The sequence below is a fragment of the Salmo salar genome, chromosome 07 (genome assembly GCF_965601325.2).
Source record: "Salmo salar chromosome 07, fSalSal1, whole genome shotgun sequence".
In the NCBI taxonomy this organism is placed as follows: domain Eukaryota; kingdom Metazoa; phylum Chordata; class Actinopteri; order Salmoniformes; family Salmonidae; genus Salmo; species Salmo salar.
In genome coordinates this window covers 42,785,685-42,807,939 of record NC_138297.1, presented here as the reverse complement: position 1 = coordinate 42,807,939, position 22,255 = coordinate 42,785,685, and the positions used below count along the sequence as shown (strand labels likewise).

The 22,255-nt window shown below is 43.5% G+C and overlaps 1 pseudogene; it reads left to right on the top strand.

Annotated features, from left to right (window-relative positions):
- The first annotated feature begins 7,841 nt into the window (after positions 1-7,841).
- Positions 7,842-8,639, top strand: LOC106609258 (small ribosomal subunit protein eS1 pseudogene; annotated as a pseudogene).
- The last annotated feature ends 13,616 nt before the right edge of the window (positions 8,640-22,255 follow it).

The window sequence follows — 22,255 nt, the reverse complement described above, 5'->3', positions numbered from 1 at the left end:
CCTTTATTGTTTAACCGACATCTGAAAACCTCCATTTGGCATTTTCCTGCATTCCTCTACAAATATAAGTCCTCTTGTTTTTTTATTCACCCCAGTGTGTGTGTGTGTGTGTGTGTGTGTGTGTGTGTGTGTGTGTGTGTGTGTGTGTGTGTGTGTGTGTGTGTGTGTGTGTGTGTGTGTGTGTGTGTGTGCGTGCTACCTCTTTTGCTTGGCAAATAAACACACACTCCAAGACTTAATTGATTCCGATGGCTTATTTTGACCAGAGTTAAATGAGATATCTGTTAGGAGATTGGGTAATAGAAATACAACAAGAAACTCCAATAAGATGCCAGCCGGTTTGTTGTTTTCATTTGAGGATGTCCTGTTCTGTTTCCACTGGCTGATTGGTTATGTCCTTTTACCGTGAGCTAGCTCATTTATCCGCCCTGCAAATAAAAAGCCATTTAGCTCTCGACTGGTCCCTCTGCCATAGCCATTTGGCAGGTGGCACAAGCATAGCGCTCCATCAAAAACAAATCTATAAAGGCAAATAGAAGGAGTGGGGCCTAGCCCACTGTAATACAAATGGATGTGTGATAAGGCTCTCATCCCATCGCACCATCAGGGTGTAAATGAGTTGTTGTGCTTTTCTGTCAGGCTCTGGTTTCTCAGAGTATGATTGTTTGTGTTGTAGCTATATTGAGTTTAACGAACTGACCTGACAAGGAACAACTCGCAGGCTAGAACTAGGGTCTGTTGTTTTTTCTAGTTGGGTCATGCCATGGTCTAGAAAAACTCCTGTCCCTATTTGTTGTATGATATATTGGGTAAATATTCATACTGACATGTACAGTAATGATGTCACATAGCTGGACAATTTCCACTCTGGGCTCCCGAGTGGCGCAACGGCCTAAGGCACTGCTTCTCAGTGCTAGAGGCATCACTACAGACCCCGGTGTGACTCCAGGCTGTATCACAACCGGTGGTGATTGGGAGTCCCATAGAGCGGCACATAATTGGCCCAGCATCGTCCGGGTTTGGCCGGGAATTTGTTCTTAACTGACTTGCCTAATTAAATAAAGGTTAAAAATCTTTTATGGAAGTTATTATAGACTTTAAATTATTCTGTTGATGCAACTGAACCTCTATTTCCCCCTCCAACATGATTTATTTACTCCTACTTATCAAATTGTAGCATTTTTCAATAACTCCTGGTCATGTTGACTGTTGAGCCAACGGATTTAGTACCAGCAGCCAAGCAGCATTAAACTTGTAGGTGCATAGGGCTAATTGTACCCTTTCTAAGTGGTACTTGTTTTCAACCACTAATTACACCCTTTCTAAGTGGTACTCATTTTCAACCACTAATTACACCCTTTCTAAGTGGTACTCGTTTTCAACCACTAATTACACCATGCCAAAACTATGCCGTTGTTATGCCTGAGATTGAACCTTCCTCACTTCATTATGCAATCGTAATACACAGGCACGCACTTTGAATTTTTTTTGGGGGGGAATAAATGATAGATAAACATAACCTGCGTGTGTGAACGACAAACACACGTCTCACTGAAAAGCCATCAGCGGCCGAACCACGACCTGTGATTCATGGCAATAAACTGATCCAGTTGGCCAGAAAACCCAATCAAACGCAATTACCGTCCACTTCTGGTGTTAGGAGAGGGAGCACGCACATATGTATGTACGCACGCACGCACAAACACACACACACACACACACACACACACACACACACACACACACACACACACACACACACACACACACACACACACAGCACTACGCATGGTGATTTACTCTCTTAGTTGTACCTCATCAGGTACCATGTAGCTGACTAGCCGTTCCTCTTGCTTTTATGAACTTTTTCAGCAGTGGGCTGCACACTGGCGGGTACAACTTTTATGTTCCCTGGAATGGGATGCTGCTATCGTGTCTGCTTGGATGGAAGGCCGCTCATTTCACTTTGGAATTCAAATGTTCCCGAATCACTTCCCCTTAATAGTGACATTTTCAAATCTGCGTCCTCAGACAGCCTTTACAGAGGAATATATTATGTACTTTTTCTCTTGCGATGTCAAGGCCGATATAATAAATTGTGTGGGAAATGCAACCAACCTGTCTATCTGTCATAAAAAGACCCGAGTGGAAATTGTCCAGCTGTGTGACATCAGTTCTTAAAAATGTCACTATAACGATCAGCATAGGCCAGGGAACCAAGCTGCTCCTCACAGCCTTTTGAATCTGATTTGAGTGCGGAGTCTGATCCATCTTGATGAGGTCTCGAGAGGAGAGGAGCGATGGATACCTGCCCTTTAAACAGAAAAAAAAGCTATCGTACATGGCTTGTCTTCTTCATTTGATATCTCAAGCACCACCTGTTGGCGTTTGATGTGCATGAAACACCGCCATTTACTAGCTATGCTCAGCTGAATAGCCTCTGTTTGGCAACAGGAGTTGAGTTGTGCAGCAAATTGCCTGTGATATCCCCAAGTGTTCCCAGCAGCTCCATTGTGGGCAGGAGAACGGAGAGACATGTTTTGTCCCCCTCTCCACTGGTATTTTGCCTAATTAGGACCGCTGAGGTCTGGGTACAGTGGAGCTGTATGGCATGTTGGACTGCGTGGGGGATCTAAGGCCCTCAGGTAACGATTCAGGAGATTATTATAGGATAAAAGGAAGAGAAGACAGCTCTGTTCACGTGCTCGGGGATGACTCACTGTATGGAGACCTCACTAACGCAAGGGAGACGAGCAAAAGACGGAAAGAGAGCAAGGCAGAGAGGCAGAGAAGGGAAAGAGGGATGTGTAAGAGAGATAAAGAAAGAAATAAAAAAATACTTTACCAGCATTTCTCCAGAACGGTTCATTTGTTTTGCGGCAGTGAACCTGCAGGATGGTGATGATGTACTAATGAGTTTACTGCATGGTGTGTGCGTGTGCGTCTATGTGAGAAATACCATATGGGAAAGTGGGTGTGATGGTGGTGGGAGGAGAGTGGGAGTGGAACTGTCAGTGTGATCTCACCTGATGTCATACCTGTCACAAAAAGCGTGTGGGGTGTAGAACCCCTGTTACAGTTTAGTCTTATGAACAGCATTCATCATGCTTCATGTTTATTCCCACTCTGCTTTCTATCTCAAACCATCATATGCAACAGCAATAACCCCTGTAGTTCCTAAGACACTCACCAACACCCAAAATACATCTGGATATCTTATTCAACAGCATAACCAACAACCATCCTCCCTCCCCCAAAATCTTTGACTTAAAATGAAATAGAGCTGAAGGTGAAGCAAGTTATCCGGTCTCGACATCCTTGGATTTTCCTTTTGATTTTTGCATAAAGAGGAAGTTGTATATAAATCCTTCATTATCCGGCATGATCTGGTAGTGTGTGTTTCTGTCTGTCTGCATGTCAGTGTGTGTGTGTGTCTGAGTTTAGGCCCTTGTCTTGCTGTGCTGTCAAGAGCATGTGCTCTACTCAGACCCCCTCCGCGCGGGCCCTGACCTGCAGCCTCAGCGCTGACGAACATTGATTGGCTGAATTAATTTGTTGTTATCAGATGTTCCTGAAGGCCACCAACTCCTGTCTGTTTCCTCCAGTGCCAGATGGGAATAGGGAGATGATGCCTTTGTAGATCACACAGAGAGTGCAATCTGTGCTCAACACTCTCTCTCTCCCCTCAAAGGGCAGATTATAGGGAAGGTTCTGTACCAGCCAGGGACATGTGTGGCTGCTATACGTAATTATATATTACAGCACACTAATTCATATTCTTTGTTTTATATCACTTGCACTTGTAGAGGCCTTAACAAAGGCTTCTAAACTGGCAGTGACTACACGGAAAAACTGTAGCGACGTGACGTATGATACCGGAGTTCCCGAGGCATGCGTCGAAATCGCTAAGCAGCTATCTTCGAAGCAGTGCGCCGACGCGTCTATCCCTTTATCAGAAGTACGTCATCAATGACATCCGAAGCTTCGTTTGATCACATGCTTTTTCAAACCGTGCGTTGCAAAATGCGAGATCCCAATGATTTCGCCGTGGTTCCGCGAAGCTTTTTTCCGATTCCAAGCTGCTAACATACACTGACCTCTACTGGACACCGTACTTACAAATATAGTTCGGATTTTGTACAAAATCTTTCACTGACCGGTAGCTTAGCAGGTATTGTTGGGAACTACAGCACATCGAGGGTATGAAGTCAAATCCCATTGAATGCACACTATTTAAAAAATTGTTCTCTCTGCACTTTTGTTCAAATAATTTGTTTTATTTAGTATAAGCTTCTGTCTTAAGAATCCTAAATAATGCCATGGATTCTGTATTTTTTAAATAGTCAACTTGAAGGCAAAAAAGGGAAGCATGATGAAAGATGCAAACCTGGTATTCCAACTCATTAGAGGCTACTAAAGCCAACGACTTACCGCTGCGGTGTTATTAAAACAATGGAGAAAAAATACCTCCATCTGATAATCAAACACTGCTATTTATTGCTGACTAGCAGATGTTACTAATGTGCATTGTGAACAGATAATGAAGCTCAGAGTAAGGAACCGTTTTTCGGCACGATTTAGTGAAAGCGCCGAAGCCTTCAGAAAGCCTCGGTTTCCCATCATTACAAAACTGATCAAAAGGACATGGCTTAGTGCTCAACCAGTAAAGGTTTGAGACTTGCCGCCACTCTGATCTGTCTCCCACATACATTAAATGGTTAGAGAACTACTTCAACCTTTCAGTGAAAATTGTATGGCACTGTATTCTATGGGGTGCCCTGAATTACAATAGAATACTGGCAGCACAGTAGCAGCCAGTAAATTACTATAGACTTACAGGACAACGTTTTTAGATTACAAATAGACTGTATGGTACAGTATTTTGTGGGGTACAGCATTCTCACTAACGGGTGCAACACATATACACTGTTAGCAATTGTTGAAATTGTATTCCAATAATATTTAACAATAAAGTACTGCATTGCAGTTTTGCTGTATATTTACTCCAGCATTCTGTAAATTATGGTACATTGTGGAAAAAGAATCACTGGCTCATTAACATATTTCAAGGCATGCACAGAGTGGCAGCAAGTCTTAAACCTTTACTGGTTGAGGATTTTGACAATTCCTTTTGGTCTGTTTTGCCCTGCAATCACATCCAGTTTGGAAGCGTTTGTTTAGGCCTCTTGAAGTGCAAGTGGTATAAAACATAAATTATTAATAAATATGCTGTAATATAATAATACCTATCAGCCAATCTGCTTGCACCTATCACATGTAAAATACCAAAATTACAATTACAGTAGCATTTACTTTCTTATATTAGAGTAGGCTAATTTGACAGTATTGTACTGTAGTGTTGCTCTGATATTACAGTAACTTACAGGAAGCTGGGGGCAAGTTACTGTGAATATTACAGTAATGTACATTAAAAGGTATATTGTTGTTAACACAAAATACCTTGACATTTCTCTTATCCAGAGTGATTTGCATTCAGTGCATTAAACTAAGGTAGATAAACAAGACCATATCACAGTCATACGAAGTGATAAGATTATGATACCGTTACCGAGAATGTTGTTGTAGTTAAGTGGATTTCTTGCAAGTCAAGGTATTGGAGTGGCCATCACCAAGCCCTGACCTCAATCCCAACTGAAAAAGAGTGTGCGAGCAAGGAGGCTTACAAACCTGACTCAGTTACACCAGCTCTGTAAGGCGGAATGGGCTAAAATTCAGCCAACTTATTGTGGGAAGCTTGTGGAAGGCTACCCGAAACGTTTGACCCAAGTTAACCTCTCTGGGCTAGGTCGGACGTTTGCGTCCCACCCTGGTCAACAGCCAGTGGAATCCCGTGGCGCGATATTCAAATACCTTAGAAATGCTATTACTTCAATTTCTCAAACATATGACTATTTTACACCATTTTAAAGACAAGACTCTTGTTAATCTAGCCACACTGTCCGATTTCAAAAAGGCTTTACAACGAAAGCAAAACATTAGATTATGTCAGCAGAGTACCCAGCCAGAAATAATCAGACACCCATTTTTCAAGCTAGCATATAATGTCACAAAAACCAAAACCACAGCTAAATGCAGCACTAACCTTTGATGATCTTCATCAGATGACACTCCTAGGACATTATGTTATACAATACATGCATGTTTTGTTCAATCAAGTTCATATTTATATCAAAAACCAGCTTTTTACATTAGCATGTGACTAGCATGTGACTAGCATTCCCACCGAACACTTCCGGTGAATTTACTAAATTACTCACGATAAACGTTCACAAAAAACATAACAATTATTTTAAGAATTATAGATACAGAACTCCTTTATGCAATCGCGGTGTCCGATTTTAAAATAGCTTTTCGGTGAAAGCACATTTTGCAATTTTCTGAGTAGATAGCCCGGCCATCACAGGCTAGCTATTTTGACACCCACCAAGTTTGGTACTCACCAAACTCAGATTTACTATAAGAAAAATTGGATTACCTTTGCTGTTCTTCGTCAGAATGCACTCCCAGGACTTCTACTTAAACAACAAATGTTGGTTTGGTTCCAAATAATCCATAGTTATATCCAAATAGCAGCGTTTTGTTCGTGCGTTCAAGACACTATCCGAAGGGTAAAGAAGGGTGACGCGCCCGGCGCGTTTCGTGACAAAAAAAATTCTAAATATTCCATTACCGTACTTCGAAGCATGTCAAACGCTGTTTAAAATCAATTTTTATGCAATTTTTCTCGTAAAATAGCGATAATATTCCGACCGGGAGTCGTTGTTTTCGTTCAAAGACAGAGAAAGTAAAATGGACTCTTCACGTGCACGCGCACGCCCGTCTCATTGTTCTCAGATCGACCACTTACCAAATGCGCTACTGTTTTTCAGCCAGAGACTGGAGAGTCATCATTCAATGTTCTGGCGACTTCTGAGAGCCTATGGGAGCCTTAGAAAATGTCACGTTACAGCAGAGATCCTTTGTTTTGGATAGAGATGACAAAGAAGGCCAAGAAATGGTCAGAGAGGGCGCTTCCTGTTTGGAATCTTCTCAGGTTTTGGCCTGCCATATGAGTTCTGTTATGCTCACAGACACCATTCAAACAGTTTTAGAAACTTTAGGGTGTTTTCTATCCAAATCATAATTATATGCATATTTTAGTTACTGGGCAGGAGTAGTAACCAGATTAAATCGGGTACGTTTTTATCCGGCCGTGCAAACACTGCCCCCTATCCCCAACAGGTTAAACATTTTAAAGGCAATGCTACCAAATACTAATTGAGTGTATGTAAACTTCTGACCCACTGGGAATGTGATGAAAGAAATAAAAGCTGAAATTAATCATTCTATCTACTGTTATTCTGACATTTCACATTCTTAAAGTAAAGTGGTGATCCTACCTGACCTAAGACAGGGAATTCTTCTAGGATTAAATGTCAGGAATTGTGAAAAACTGAGTTTAAATGTATTTGGCTAAGGTGTATGTAAACTCCCCATTTCAACTGTGTATGTTGATTAGGAGAGGAAGGGATATGAACGTTATGCACATACAGTACATTGATACAGTACATTTATCTGCATCTGCACATGTGTTGACTGCCTGATTATGTTTTTGCAGCGTGTGTTTGTGCGTGCATGCAACACATGCAAGCAACACCTCAGATTACACATACTTTTGAAATACTAGATGACTAAGTCTTGGATTACTTCTAAAAACCTTTCTGTTTTCTCAATGACATTCAATTCAGCATTGAAACTTAAGTTTGTTCCACTTGAGTGATTCTGACCACAAGTCAGTGACCACTAAAATGACCACTCCTCTTTCACTCACAGTAGCCAATATGGCAGTCGGCAAGAATGAGAGGCTGACCAAAGGTGGCATAAAAGGTGAAAAAAATATCATCGACCCTTTCTCCAAGAAGGACTGGTATGATGTCAAGGCACCCGCTATGTTCAACGTCCGCAACATTGGCCAGACATTGGTCTCCAGGACTCAGGGAACCAGAATCGCCTGTGATGGTCTGAAGGGACGTGTGTTTGAGGTGAGCCTTGCTGACCTGCAGAACAATAAGGTGGCCTTCCGCAAGTTCAAACTGATCTCAGAAGACGTGCAGGGTAAGAACTGCTTGACCAACTTCCACGGCATGGACCTGACCCGTGACAAGATGTGCTCCATGGTCAAGAAGTGCCAGACCATGATTGAGGCCCACGTGGACGTGAAGACCACCGACGACTACCTCCTGCGTCAGTTCTGCGTTGGTTTCACCAAGAAGCGCACCAACCAGATCAGGAAGACGTCGTACCCCCAGCACCAGCAGGTCCGTCAGATCAGGAAGAAGATGATGGAGATCATGACCCGTGAAGTCCAGACCAACGACCTGAAGGAAGTCGTCAACAAGCTGATCCCTGACTCCGTTGGCAAGGACATTGTGAAGGCTTGCCAGTCCATCTACCCCCTCCACGATATCTACGTCAGGAAGGTTAAGATGCTGAAGAAGCGCAAGTTTGAGTTAGGCAAACTGATGGAGCTCCAAGGTGAGAATTGTGGCAATAGTACAGCCAAGCCCTCAGGGGATGACACCGGGGCTAAGGTGGATAGGGCCGATGGCTACGAGCTCCCCATCCAGGAGACAGTCTAAACAACTGACAGATTTAATAGAAAATGTAAATGAGGAAAAAAAGAAGAAGAAAAACTTGCCCTTTGTGCTGTTGTCTGTGCCCAATTATGTTTGTAACATGTTTTGTGCTGCTACCATGTTGTGCTGCCGCCATGTTGTGTTACTACCATGTTGTTGTCATGTTGTGTTGCTACCATGCTGTGTTGTAATGTGTTGCTGCTAGGGCTGGGCAATATGGCCAGAGGTTTGGACGCTTCACGATATATATATCTCGATTTCTTGTTTTTCTCTAAACAAATTGAAAAAGGCTAAGACATAATTCTTAATTGAATTTTCTTTATTAAAAGAAAAAAATATACAAGGCCTGAAGGCCTATTTGTGCAACACAAATGAACAACACACACCCACACGTCAATTCTATTGTTTAAGAATGTTTGACCACTAGCTGTTTGAATATGTAATTTATATAATCATGATTAAAAATGCATTTAATTTAGTTAATTTGTTATAATTAAAACAGCCTGTGGTTATTTGCTATTGGATTGGCAGAATGGCATAACTACTAACACATTAGCCTACAGCTGGCCTGAACAACTTTTTTGAATCACTTTAGTTATCCAATGTCACACTTACCGATGGCGAGGTGAAGCCTGTGCCCAAAGCACTGCAGGCGGGTCCAGTTGTTCAAGCGCAATGCTTTTATCATGTTGCTCCCGCTGTCAGTTGTCATGCACACCTGTCGGTCTTCGCTCATCTTCCACGATGCCAGAGGGTCTTTGAGACCCTGGGCTATTACTTCACCCGTATGATCATCTGGGAAGTAAGACGTCTGGAGGCAGACATTTTGCAATTTCCAGTCTTCATTTATGTAGTGGACTGTCAAACTTAGGTATGGCTCTGCCGTTCTGCTCGACCATAGATTGGGCTGTGGTGGAAAAAAAATAAACACTAGCCAGCTTCTCTGTGACTCTTTCGCGGGTGGCAGTGTATAATCGCGGCAGGGCTTCTTCCGTGAAATACTTGCGGCTTGGCAGCTGATATTTGTGGTCAACTGTACCTAGCAGCTTTTTAAAGCCTGGCTTTTCTACTATAAAAATTGGGGCCATATCTTTCGCTATGTAATAGGTCACTGCATCCGTTATCTCCTTCCACATCAAACTTTTCTTGTCATAAGGGATAACGTTTGAAAAGGATGCGGGTATGGTAGTTTGTCTTTTAGCAGACGTTTTGGGAATCGGCATTGAGTATTCTCACGCATTCCTCCCATTCCACCACGTGTTTCAGTGGCAGGTGATGGAAGGGGTTGGTTGTGCTGCTGCTTTTTGTAGCAATTCTCTTGCGACACATTTTGCACAGGACATTCGTGCACAGGACCTCTTCAACCCGAACCACTTCCATATTACTGAAAAAACATTGCTGCCCTTTTTGGGGATGATTTCATCCTCATGAGAGGCTGAGCTGGCTTCCTCACGTTCCATTTTGCTGGAACTCTTAGCCCTGCTACACTTCTTTGGCGTGGTTACAATTTGTGAAAGGCTGGAATATCGAAAAACCTTGATATATCGCCCAGCCCAAGTTGCTGCCATGCTACGTTGTTGTCTTAGGTCTCTCTTTATGTAGTGTTGTGTTGCCTGTCTTGTCGTGATGTGTATTTTATCCTATATCTTTATTTAATTTATTTGTATTTATTTATCCCAGCCCAGTCCCGGCAGGAGGCCTTTTGCCTTTTGGTAGGTTGTCATTGTAAATAAGAATTTGTTCTTAACTGACTTGCCTAGTTAAATAAAGGTAAAATTAAACATTTAATAAAAATGACACAGCAAATGTGTTTGTCTTCTTCTAGGGGAAAGTAATCCAAAATAATTTAGGACAGGTAACAAGTAACTGTACCGGTGTGGATGTGTATGCCTGTGTGTATGTCAGTGTGTCTGTGTATCTGTGTATGAGTGTTTGTGGGCACCAGCCTCCCAGACATATATCCCTTAGTTTACAATATTTGTATGATTGGGAGCACACACACATAAAGCCAGATGCAATTAATCTATAAATGAATCTCTCTCTCTTTCTCTCTCTCTCTCTCTCTCTTTCTCTCCTCCCTGCTCATCCTTAGCCTCCAAGGACACGCTGGTCAGCATTTACACTGCCTGGTGATGGCTTTACTGCCAAAGTTATCACAGCCCCATCCCGGCTGCCTGCGAGCCTCTGTTCTCTATATTAACTGTGTAATTAGCGAGTCACTGCTGGCCTGGCCCACTGGTCCCCCCCCAAGGTCTCCCGAGTTAAAGGGGAAGGACGACAGATGTGTACCCTGCCTTGTCCCACTCAGAGCAGGGAGAGTGAATAAGTGAGGGTGTGTGTGTATGCTTGCGCACCGTGTGCATGTGTGTGTGCGTTTGTGTGAGAGATGGGAGTAAAGACTGACAGCTTGTTTAATCCCTTTATGAATAACTTGTGGTGGAATATCTATCTGAAGATGCTTCAGGCTTTCCCCCTGTGGAGGACAGAGCACAGCAGAGCAGACGCCCGAGGGATGTGTGTCATTCAGCAATGCCAACTTTTGTACTCCACACACTGACTGCATGCATTTTGGTAGAGAAGATGTTGTCCTATTTCCTGCTAGCTCAGCCATGCGAAATCTGAATGATTTTTGGAATAAGTTCAATATACCGCATCATGTAGATCTAGGGTGAACTATGAAAAACAACAGGGTGAGTATCTTTGTCAGGTGTATTTCTGCTTGTTGAGACATACCTATTCCCACTTGAATGGTGGAGAAAGAGAACCTCTCAAGGAGTATAGGGTCTTCTCACAAATATTAATTTGATAACCAGTCAAAAGTTTGGACACACTTACATTGTAGAATAATAGTGAAGACATCAAACTATGAAATAACACATATGGAATCATGTAGTAAACAAATCAAAATGTATTTTATATTTGAGATTCTTCAAAGTTGCCACACTTTGCTTTGATGCCAGCTTTGCACACTCATTGCATTCTCTCAACCAGCTTCATGAGGTAGTTACCTGGAATGCATTTCAATTAACAGGTCTGCCTTGCTAAAAGTTCATTTGTGGCATTTCTTTCCTTCTTAATGTGTTTGAGCCTATCAGTTGTGTTGTGACAAGGTAATATACAGAAAATAGCCCTATTTGGTAAAATACCAAGTCCATATTATGGCAAGAACAGCTCAAATAATCAAAAAGAAATGACAGTCCATCATTACTTTAAGACATGAAAGTCAGTCAATACGGAACATTTCAAGAACTTTGAAAGTTTCTTCAAGTGCAGTCGCAAAAACCATGAAGCGCTATCATGAAACTGGCTCTCATGAGGACCTCCACAGGAAAGGAAGACCCAGAGTTACAACTGCTGCAGACGATAAGTTCATAAGAGTTACCAGCCTCAGAAATCACAGCCCAAATAAATGTTTCATAGAGTTCAAGTAACAGACACATCTTAACATCAACTATTCAGAGGAGACTGCGTGAATCAGGCCGTGAAGCATGGAGGAGGTGTGATGATGTGGGGGTGCTTTGTTGGTGACATTGTCTGTGATTTATTTAGAATTCAAGACACACTTAACCAGCATGGCTACCACAGCATTCTGCAGCGATATGCCATCCCATCTGGTTTGCGCCTAGTGGGACTATCATTTGTTTTTCAACAGGACAATGACCCAACACACCTCCAGGCTGGTTAAGAGCTATTTCACCAAGAAGGAGAGTGATGGAGTGCTGCATCAGATGACCTGGCCTCCACAATCACCCGACCCCAACCCAATTGAGATGGTTTGGGATGAGTTGGACCGCAGAGTGAAGGAAAAGCAGCCAACAAGTCCTCAGTCCTTCAAGTGTGATGGAAAAGCAATTGGAAGCTGGGAATGATTAGGTGGCCATGATGGTATGAGGGCCAGATTGGAAATGTAGCCAGAACTCCAGGGTTAACACCCCTACTCTTATGATAAGTGCCATGGGATCTTTAGTGACCACAGAGAGTCAGGACACCCGTTTAACGTCCCATCCAAAAGATGGCACCCTGCCCTGGGGCATTTGAATTTATTTTTATTTCAGACCAAAGAAAAGAGTGCCTCCTACTGGCCGTCCAACACCACTTCCAGATGCATCTGGTTTCCCATCCAGGGACCAACCAGGACCAACCCTACTTAGGTTCAGAGGCAAGACAGCAGTGGGATGCCGGGTGGAGTAAACAGGAAATTCATCCAGCCAGGTTTTCTGAAAGATCTGGGAATTTGGGGAAAGTTACCAGGCTTTTGTAACTCTACTGGAGATAGAGAAACACACCGTGAGTCCATATGGTATGCTATATGTATTATATATATGTGCCCAATTGCTTTTGAAGCAAAGGTACATACAGCCTTTTCTTCTTCTGTAGGTCCACTACCTAATCCTTCGCAGCGACACGTTTCTGACAGGTCCAATTCATTGCGTGTGATTTATGATCAAAAGCTGAAGGCCATGTCAGGTCGTAGACGAGTGAAGGATGAAATGTTGCACGAGTTGTACATAAACCCATGCAGATGGGACGTGTGCAGAAGATTGACTTACTCACCAGTTCCCACAATCAGGCCACAAAGCACACACTACTTCTCTATTCTCACTATCCTTTACTTGCACAGCATGACAAAACCAATCTTCTGGTTTTATTTGCTTTCTCCTACCACCGGACAAGGAATAGTCAGGGGAGATAGGAATGCTGGTTTGTTTGCCTCTTTTCAAAGGAAACAAACCCACACACATGATCTCACAAAGAGGCAACCAAACAGTTGGATGTTTGTTGGTTGATAGTGGGCTTTTCATCATTATTTAGCTGTTTGTCCAGGGATGTCTGAGAGTCCGTAAAGGACTGGTGATGGTGTGGCCTGTAATTTCCTCTGTCACCAGCCCCTCCATTAGAGCAGCAGACCAGGCCCGCAGCTACCCAGCGTTAGCTGGGGATGGGTAATTGCTCTGCAGGAGACCGCCCTCTCTTCACACCTCATTAAGCCATTCACCACAGTTTGAAACCCTCTACCTTCCCCTTATAATATATGCCATTTAACTAACACTTTCATCCAAAGGGACTTACAGTCATGTATGTATGGGTGGCTCCAGGAATCAAACCCACAATCCTGGCATTGCAAGCGCCACGCTCTACCAACTGAGCCATACAGGTTCCAGTCACGTCTTTGGTTGATTTTGTGTGGGTCAACCAAAAACACCCTAATGATTGGCGGACAAATAGTGCCTCCCACTAGCCAGACGATGGCTGCATGGTGCAGTTGGTGAGAAGCAACTGCAGCTACTCAAAGGGTACTTCACCAAACTGCATGACCTTTTTTTGATCACATGGTTTTTGTAAAGTTCATGAAGTAGATATGTAGGCGCAAGTCAAACCATTTTTATCCCCATAATGCAACAAACTTTGAAAGGCGGTGACCAACAATGATCACCGGCTAGACAAAATCGATGTGCTCGAACATGCCCAGAGACAGGACCTGTGAGACACTGCACACGGAGCCGAGACTGGTATGTAGCTGTGTTATACAGGCTCAGGAGAGCCGGTCTTCTCTCCCTGCTCACCTCCTCACCCTGAGAGAAAAGGGGGAGGTCGGTGAGACGGTTCTTTTCAGCTTGATGGATAAAACGTGTGTATGTGTGTGAGCGTTTGCGCGTGCTTCCACTGTTTGGGCTGTCAATGGCTCCTCCCTCTACACAAGTCATATTTCAAACTGCAATGTTAAAAAACTTTTGGACAATTCTACACCTCATTGCTGTACTATACACAACACGGTTATGCAATGTCTTCCGTTTTGGAGGTTAGGTGACAATAATGCTCAATACAATACAGACATTGCAGCAGTGGTGTAATGTACTTAAGTAAAAATACTTTAAAGTATTAAGTCTTTTTTGGGGGAATCTGTACTTTACTTTACAATTCATATTTTTGACAACTTTTACTTTTACTTCACTACATTCCTAAAGAAAATGATGTACTTTTGACTCCATACATTTTCCCTGACACCCGAAAGTACTCGTTACATTTTGAATGCTTAGCAGGACCAAGCATGGTCCAATTCACATACTTATCAAGAGGACATCCCTGGTCATCCCTACTGCCTCTGAGCTGGCGGACTCACTAAACACAAATGCTTCATTTGTAAATGATGTCTGAGTGCTGGAGTGTGCCCCTGGCTATCCATAAATTTAAAAAAACTAGAAAATTGTGTCTACTGGTTTGTTTAATATAAGTAATTAGAACTGAATCTTACTGTTACTTACTTTCATACTTAAGTATATTTAAAACCAAACACTTTTAGACTTTTACTCTAGTAGTATTTTACGGGTGACTTTCACTTTTACTTGAGACATTTTCTATTAAGGAATCTTTACTTTTTTTACTCAAGTATGACAATTGGGTACTTTCCAACATGAAGCCTATTGTATGTGAATGCTAAAGCACTGTCAAAGGACTGTTGCTACATGAGCTGGCTGTGTTGGAAGCTGTGCATTATTCTCTCTCTCTCTCTCTCTCTCTCTCTCTCTCTCTCTCTCTCTCTCTCTCTCTCTCTCTCTCTCTCTCTCTCTCTCTCTCTCTGTCTGTCTGTCTGTCTCTGGCAGAGAATAAGAAGATTTGCAGATTGTATAGCTGGAATGCCTAGACAAGTGTATGCATAATTTAAATTGCTCATGGAAAATGCATATACCATGGATAACTAATGCATGCTTGTACCAGGGTTATATTCAATATAGGCCTGTCGAACTGAACTATCTCGATCCCCCTCTGAACGCATGCAATTAATTCAAATTGGCTAGAGGATCAGCTCATGAAAAAATTAGTACTTTGAGGGGTTTAAACCGCCGTTCAATAATTAAATAACATGCCAATTTCTTGAGGCTGTATGTTATGGGTTATTGTGTTGTGGGAAAGATGTAGTCTGTGTGTGCGCGCGTGCCTGTGTGTCTGTGTGCGTGTGTGTGTGTGTCTCCCTCCCTCCTGGTAACTAGAGTCAGTGAGAGGATCCATATGCCTGGGAAGGATCTCACAGCCACAAAGCCAGTGCCTGTGATTTGTGGGACAGCTGAGAAATGATTTCCTGGCGAATGAGCCTGCGCTCCACCGAAAGGCCCCATATCTGCTAATAATCGTAAAATCATAGGGCAATCAGCAATGGAGTGTGGACAGCGACAATTCAGGTGCCTCTCAAGAAACTCATCTACTCTCCAGACAGGATGGGGGGTGGGGGAGGGGTGGAAGGGAGGATGAGGAGATGGAGGAGGGGGGGGGGGGGGCATTCTGTTTCTACAGCCCAGACATTTTCCCACCAAAATATCCCTCAGGTACTGATAATGAAGCATAAAATTGCATAATGTATTATTTTCTAATGCTAATGTTGGAGAGAGGCAGGAAGAGAGGATTCTCTCTCAGGGATACAGCTCAATGTGACCTGTAAGCACTCTTTAAGTAATTATACAGATCTGCATGACAAGAACACCGCCACACACACACACCGCCACACACACACACACACACACACACACACACACACCGCCACACACACACACCGCCACACACACACACACACACACACACACACACACACACACACACACACACACACACACACACACACACACACACACACACACACACACAAACACACACACACACACACACCACGGCACTGGAGAGTTGCTAAATAAAATATATACTGTACATGCATAGGTACCTTTATGCCTATGGTGTTTCTCGTAGATGAGGCATAGTTGACGCCTCTCTCTCTCTCTGCTGCTCTCCCCCTCTCTCCTCTCTCGTTCCTCTCTCTCTCTCTCTCTTTCTCTCTCTCTCCCTCTTCCTCTCTTTCTTACCAACTATCTATATTTGATATTATTTTCTTATTTCTTCCCTTCTTCACCCCTCCGGTAGAATTATTCTCATTACCACTGAATAATAACTGCGTTTCCCCAAGGTGTACTCTGTTCCGCCACTGCTGGGTATGTCCTTGTGCTGTAAGAACAGGAGACAAGCTAGTAGGGTGCACAGTCACCCACAGGTGAGTTACCAAGCGTTAGGGAGAGGGGGGAAAAGAAGTAGTAGAGAGGGGAGGGAGGGTGGAATGGAGAGAAGTGGGCAAGTGCTACAGAGGGGATCCAGTGGCAGAGAGAGGGAGTACAGAGGATGTGGGGGATGGGGAATGGAAGTTTGTCATTATTCCATACAGTACAGCAGGGCATATACTGTAAGGGTCCCACAGTACAGGTTCATCTCCCAATGTGGCCTGGTACTATATATCACCAGGTCGTTTTGCTGGTCGGCCACACGGTGCAAAGCCAGGAGAGTGACCAGAGCAAGCTAGGGGAAATCTATCAACACAGGGGAAATAAAGTGTTGACAGTCAAATACAGGAGTCAAGTGCAGAGACTTTACAGTAGCTGCACCATAGAGTACTGTGCCTCTGTAAAGCACATAGGAAGGCATGAGCATGCATTCATTAGCTCTGATTACTTATTTTTGGTTTGCTTATGCATCAACATGGGCGAAAACGGTCTCTCATAGCAGGATATGAATGCCCACGCCTGGTCCAGACCGGTCAGAATGAGGGGACCTAACTGTAACAAAAGGGCCATCCTGCTCTCCTCCTCTCTACCTATATTTCTCTCACGGTCCCTTTGGTTTCCATGGAGTCCCGTTAGTTTGGCTGTTCAGCCTACCTTAGTTATCCCTCACCCATCGTACCCCTACCATTCCCAACCAATCACAGTACCTTGGAAAGGAGCGAATGGACACCGCACCCACCCACTCAGGTCAGTGTTATCGTTGTCCAAAGAAAGAAGACACACAGGTCTGAGGACTATTATTGTGGACAGTAACGAGAATAGGTGAACGTGAACCACAATTCACTCAGAGTAACACAAGTACTATTCCACCAACACTCCCACTCCCAGTCAAAATGAATGTTATATGACCAAAAGGGTGTGTGTGCTTAACGTGTGTTGGTGAAGAGGAAATAAAAACCCTGAAAGGAGAAGCATCAGCATTGTTCTTACGGGATATCCTGTGGAGGGGCAGAACCCAAATCACAGTCAGCATAATTGTACTAGCGAGTTGGGATATTCACAGCCAACCGCTCAGAAGGGTGAGGGCATACCAGCCAACCGTTTTTATACCAACAGTATTGATGACGGAAGTGTCTTAACGTTTAATGTGAACAAAGCAAGAGGTCATCTAAAGCTCTGTTACCTGCTGTGTGTGCACATTATTTAGGACTAACATATACACGGGGGGGAGGTGTGGGGGGGGTGGGGGAGGTGTGTGGTGTGTGTGTGTGTGTGTGTGTGTGTGGTGTGTGTGTGTGTGTGTGTGTGTGTGTGTGTGTGTGTGTGTGTGTGTGTGTGTGTGTGTGTGTGTGGGGGGGGGCACATACTCAAGTTGCGTGCACCTGTGTGTTGTATTTGTCAGGGGCAGGGTGATCTGATGTACTCGCTGAGCGATGTAATGGTGGCTGTTTTGCGGTTGTGTGCCCCTGTCATCCTACATTACCCATAATTACCCCTAAACAAAGACAGCACTCAGACCGGGCTGAGTCTCTTGGGACATGGAGGCAGTGTATAAAAATGCGGCCTGTGTAGAGCTCCTAATTTCCCTTCTTCTCTTCCAGTCTCTCTCTCTCTCTCTCTCTCTCTCTCTCTCTCTCTCTCTCTCTCTTTATGTCTCTCCTCTCTCTCCTCTCCTCTTTCTCTCTCTCTCTCCTCTCTCCATATCTCTCCCCTCTCTCTGTCTATCTCCTCTCTATCTCTCGTGCTCTCCCTTCTCTCTCTATCTCTCTCCTCTCTCCTCTCTCTCTGTCTCTCTCCTCTCTCTCTCTTATCTCTATCCTCTCTCTCCTCTTTTCTCTCTCTCTCTCTTCTCTCTCCCCATCTCTCTCCTCTCTCCTCTCTCTCTGTCTCTCTCCTCTCTCTCTCTTTATCTCTATCCTCTCTCTCCTCTTTTCTCTCTCTCTCTCTCCTCTCTCCTCTCTCTCTCTCTCTCTCTCTCTCTCCTCTCTCTCTCTTGTGCTCTCCCCTCTCCCTTCTCTCTCCTCTCTCTCCTCTCTCTCTCTCTCGCTGTCTCTCTCCTCTCTCCTCTCTCTCTCTCTCTCGCTGTCTCTCTCCTCTCTCTCTGTGAGTGTATATCCATTTGGTGCTTTATCTTGTTCATTTTTTTTGTATTAAGAAAATGTTAACATTTTATTCCAACTTCAATTGCAAGGCAACCGAAGAGGTATGTGTTTGTTCAGTGTTTGTGCAGACAGAAAGTATTGGACGCAAAGGGTACACTGTAACGTTCTATGGCAATGCAAACACGCTCTTATTTGTTTGTACTATAAAGAAAAAAATACCGTTTTTTTTCTATAAAAATTTTTTGGAATAACAAGACATCATACAGATGGTGACTATTCAACGAGGATGTGCTTAACAAGACATCATACAGATTGTGATTATTCAACGATGATGTGCTTAACAAGACATCATACAGATTGTGACAGCGATGATGTGCTTAACAAGACATCATACAGATTGTGACAGCGATGATGTGCTTAACAAGACATCATACAGATTGTGACAGCGATGATGCGTTTCTTCAGAGTCTCATCCTCAGTCCGACACTCTGAGACACTGCCTCTTCTGAGCATGTGCCGTGCGGTTGCTCCAGCGAGCTGCGTCGGTAACCTCATTTGGTTGATAGTGGTCCAGACACACATTCATGGGGCTCTTCAGGGGTGCTTATCGTATTTGCAAATATGATTACTATTACAGTATCCTTGTCCGTACGAGCGTATGTCGCTTTTATACTGATTAAAAGGCGAGTCTAGGCAAGCTGTTGCCTAGTCATTTGAAATGAAATGTTGTAATAAATCCAACGCATGTGTTTGAATCAGAGTGGCCAAATGTAAGTGAAAATGGCTATTCTTTGAGTGAATTTTTTTTTTGCCCCTCTGTGATTCCGCATACAAATGATTGCTTAGTACGAGCCGGAGAATAAACTAATACAACTCCTCCTTTCAATGTTTAAATTAGATTGCTGTGCAGTTGACAACAGCCAGAGAGCGCCTATCTCACACACCTGATGGATTAAATTAATTTAGTGCACGGCATTTTATACACAGTCTTTCATTCATACAGGGATCCGAAGGCACTTTACAATTATTGGGCGGATTATTAAAACCTCATAGATATGCAGAACGCAGAATCCTACAGTATAGCTGGGTGATGAATGGAGACCATATTGCACCAGTATGCCCCCATCATACAGTATTTTGGTACAGAGCAGAGAGTTCAGTGCCGATTTGGCCTGGCCTATCTTTGATAAATGTCACAAGACCGCGGTGTCTCTGTGCACTCCTTTGGCCTCTATCAGAACCTTGGATATGAAACAGTTTTTTGGTCTGGCAGTCTGCACTCCTCCTTCACATTTTGATTTCAAAGAGGTGAACAATGAAATACATGACAGTCATGTTAGGGGCTAAGAAATCACCGGGGAGAAAAACCAGCTGAAGCTGCATGGTTGGCCGTGGCGCTCTCGTTCACTATCTCTCTCTCTCTCTATGTCTCTCCAATAGTGGTGTGTGGGTAATATAACAGAGGAAGCCAAGCCAGTAACAAAAGCCATATTACAACTTACATTATGATATACAGTATGGCCGTGACAACAAGAACACAAGTCACGTGGTGGGGGAATAAATTAAACTACACATACATTTGTTTCATCAAAAACCATTGAGCAACGTCTGTCCGATTAAGTCTATTGCACGTAGCAAGCAGTTATATGACCTGCAGCATGGTCGAGCAAGGTAAGGTTTTCAACAGTTTCCTAAACAACTACTGATTTAGAACGGCAAGTCAGCACAAAGACAACTGGCGCACCGCCTCCGCTATTCCTGCGCCATTTCAACTTCAACCTTTAAACATCGTCAAATCAACAAGGCTATATACTGTAGGCTTAATTTAATACACTGAAAGTATCGTTCATGTTGGCAAAACAGTATATGGCACTGTCACACAGTACCCTTTTTTTTTTTGTCATAGCCTACCTAGCTAAAATGCTTGCTAGCCTAACTTCCTCACATGGGGCAACAATGAACCAGCTAAGTTAGCTAGCTAGTTAATGTGATCCTACTAGGCTACATCTAGGCTACATATTGAACTTCAATTGTCTCAGGCCGGTGGCACAATATATGAGTTTATGGTTAGATCAGAATCGCCTTCATAATCATTGGCCTGTACAGAGAATTAAGTGAAAACCACAAGTCCAAATCCCCATCTCCATCCATGGCTTAGGAAAGGACTGATTTAGCAAGCTAGCTACTGCAGGATATCAACACAAGCAGACCAGAAACAATGATGACGTTTTGCTTAGGATGTGATTTGATTGGTGTGAAGCTAAATCTAAACTGTCCTCCCTTGCGGACCGTTTTGCTGCGCCAGGACAAGCCACAGTTGAGCTCAGGTCAACGCTGATTGGCTAATTATTTTCAAAAAATGTAATCAAGGGAGGACAAATGCTTGCTGGCATCAATCAATCAAATGCTACGGTGACAATATGTCATACTCTTTTGTTCCAGACAGCATCAGATGCGTGGGCTACACATATGTAGACAGAGAGGCGCTATTTCCCTCGTTCAGATGATTTCTCCTGTGAGATTCAGCCACTTGCAAATAGATGGAAAATTATGAAAACACAGAGAGACGAAAGAGACATTATTTGATAACAGTAATTTTTGTATTGGTTAAATATTTGGCATCCATGAATACACACCACAGTATCTCTCTCTCTCTCTCTCTCTCTCTCTCTCTCTCTCTCTCTCTCTCTCTCTCTCTCTCTCTCTCTCTCTCTCTCTCTCCTCTCTCTCTCTCTCTCTCTCTGTCTCGAGTTATTACTCAAAGCCAGAGCACACCCTCTATTTCACATTCTATCTCCTGCGAGGACTTGTAGCCTGTTTGAAGAGAAGGGAAACATGCCCTGACACCAGCACTGTCCAGGATAAAGACAGCTTCTGCCAGGCGCCCTCATCATGGGGGAGGAAGGGGGGAGGATGGGCAGAGGAAAAGAGGAAGATGGATGAAAGGCTGGGTGCAATATGATGAAGAGTGGTGAGGGGAAGATAAGCGAGAGACAGAAGATAGTTCTTTCTCAGTTTGACGAACACTAGCAGCGGGGGCCTGGAGGAAAAAGAGAAAGAATAGACAGAAGAGAACAATTGGATGGAGTGGAGGAGGAGAGGTGAAATGAACACCCCCTCATAGCACAACAGATGGGCTGTGGAAGGAATGGGGGTGAAGAAAGGGTTGAAATTTAAAAGGCAAAGGGGATCTGCAGTTGAAAAGGTCACATTGAGGTAGTTTGTTTATGTGACAGGCAGCTTGAATGATGATGTACTGTACAAACATGAGGAAATGTTACGCCTTGAGGTGCTGCCTGAATTTAACAGCCCTCTGCAAATGTCTCTGATGGACCACAACTGTCGGACAGCACCTTCAGCCACTAGGAGTAAAGGACAGTCAAATAAATAATTACTTATTCAGTGTATTATGTGTCATAGACCCAGCCATTTTATTTGCCTGAGCCAGAATACCCTACAGTTGTTATGACAGCACTAC